Genomic DNA, 2,448 nt, shown 5'->3' with positions numbered 1-2,448 from the left:
GTTACCCCCCAAAGCCCTCACGTGCATTTGGATAGAGCATGATTGGAGTTCCTTTCCCTCATCCCTTCTCCCAAACCAAGAGGGAAGAGGGGGTGACGTTACGAACCAGCCTGAGATATATGGCAGTGCCAGCTGCCCCCTACCCACCCTGTCTGCACTTTCTCCACTCTACCGATTGATGCCTGTTCCTCAAAACTTTCTGATCACAAAAGGATAGCCCCCACCTGCTGTGGCTCAATTCTGGGCCTCTGGGAGCATGGCAGGGCTATGGATCTCTTCTTCCTCCTCCCGAAAGTAGGCTGGCTTTCCCTGTGAGCTGGGAGCTTGCTGGGCCTTCAGTGGACACAAGGCTACCATATGGTTTATGCTCTGGCAGAAGTGGCACTTGGGCTGGGGTGGCCATTTGCATTCCCTGGCATGATGGTCTAGACCTCCACAGTTGTAGCACATATCTCCCTTTGATCTGCGTTTCTAAATGTTCTTCCCTTTGGGCTGCCTCTCAGTCCCAATATAGAACACCCCACCAGGGCCAGTGACTTGGATAGATTCCAGGCTCTTGGCAGACTTCTTAGAGGTGAACTCCACGGCCTCACCCTCCTTCACGCTCTGGAAGCCCTCCATGTGCAGCTTACTCTGGTTCACAAAGACATCCACCGGGGGGTTGAGTGCAACCCTGGGGTCGGCAGTCATGGCTAGGAAGCCGAATCCCATGCACATATTGAACCACTTACATATGCCAGCACCATGCAGCAGCTGCGGCTCTTCAGTGGCCCCAGCTGCAGACTCCGGTGCCTCCTCTGGCCCCTTGGTGCAGCCACCTGAAAACTGCTGGTTTGACACGGAGTCCATGTCAGTTGGCAGAGTCCGAGGCCCCGGGCCCCTGATCAGGGAACTATTGGCCCAGAGAAGTCCGGAGGCAAAGGGGTGGTTTGGAGAATAAGCTGCTATATCTTCCCCCGCACGATATCGGTGGGAGAGCCCACAGCTGTTTTTGGCTTGCTTTCTCTTTCTGGACTGTGGCAGTGCTTCTTCTCTTTATTATTTATTTGACAGTTGTTTAAAGCCTTGTATTTTCATCTCTTTTCATAAGAATACTTTAAAAAACTTTAAATAGAACTGCAAGCATCTTGGGGTAAGACTGTGATTGAACTGTTTTTCTGCTCTGTCCACAACACGTACGACATAGATATGCAACATTTTTGATTGGTTTATTTCCTTTTCAATGATAGTAAGTAAGATTATGGAAATCACTTTTGGGCAACTTGAAATTTCTCAACTTGTGTTTTAAAAAATGTGTCCAGTTGGTAAGGGAGACAGTGACCACCTTCACTCTTGCTCTAAAAAATACACAAAATAAAACAAAAAAAACTGGCATTGTTTCTAAAGAGCATCTTTGGTTATTCTCCAAGCCAAAACAGACTACTATTTAAAAGGTAACTGTTCATTATATTGGATTAACCATAAGAAATTGCCAATAATCCACTGGCTTTGATTCACAGAAAAATAGACAAGATGAAAAGAAAGAGATGAAGGAAAAAATTAAAACCCCAGAAAAACAACTAAATGAATTGGAGATAGGCAACATTCCAGAAAAAGAATTCAGAATAATGACAGTTAAGAGATCCATGACCTCGGAAAAGGAATGGAGGCAAAGATTGAAAGGATGCAAGAAATGTTTAACAAAGGCCTAGAAGAATTAAAGAACAAACAAACAGAGATGAACAATACAATAACTGAAATGAAAACTACACTAGAAGGAATCAATAGCAGAATAACTGAGGCAGAAGAACAGATAAGTGACCTGGAAGACAGAATGGTGGAATTCACTGCTGTGGAACAGAAAAAAGAAAAAAGAAGGAAAAGAAATGAAGATAGCCTAAGAGACCTCTGGGACAACATTAAACGCAACAACGTTCACATTATAGCGGTCCTAGAAGGAAAAGAGAGAGAGAAAGGACTAGAGAAAATATTTGAAGTGATTATGGTCGGAAACTTCACTAACATGGGAAAGGAAATAGCCACTCAAGTCCAGGAAGTGCAGAGAGTCTCAGGCAGGACAAAACCAAGGAGAAACAAGCTGAGACACATAGTAATCAAATTGGCAAAACTCAAAGACAAAGAAAAATTATTGAAAGCAGCAAAGGAAAAATGACAAATAATATACAAGGGAACTCCCATTAGGGTGACAGCTGATTTCTCAGCAGAAACTCTACAAGCCAGAAGGGAGTGGCATGATATACTTAAAGTGATGAAAGGGAAGAACCTACAACCACAATTACTCTACCAGGCAAGGATCTCATTCAGATTCAATGGAGAAATCAAAAGCTTTACATACAAGCAAAAGCTAAGAGAATTCAGCACCACCAAACCAGCTCTACACCAAATGCTAAAGGAACTTCTCTAAGTGGGAAACACAAGAGAAGAAAAAGACCTACAAAAACAAACCCA

At 43.8% G+C, this 2,448-nt stretch overlaps 1 pseudogene; it reads right to left on the bottom strand.

Moving 5' to 3' along the window:
* Window positions 1–234: 234 nt before the first annotated feature.
* LOC103071392 (protein lin-28 homolog A pseudogene) lies at window positions 235–849 on the bottom strand (annotated as a pseudogene).
* Between the last annotated feature and the right edge of the window lie 1,599 nt (window positions 850–2,448).

The sequence above is a fragment of the Lipotes vexillifer genome, unplaced genomic scaffold, assembly GCF_000442215.2.
Source record: "Lipotes vexillifer unplaced genomic scaffold, Lipotes_vexillifer_v1.1 scaffold391, whole genome shotgun sequence".
NCBI lineage: Eukaryota > Metazoa > Chordata > Mammalia > Artiodactyla > Lipotidae > Lipotes > Lipotes vexillifer.
Note: the sequence above shows the minus strand (reverse complement) of the source record. Positions and strands in the feature narration are given on the sequence as shown.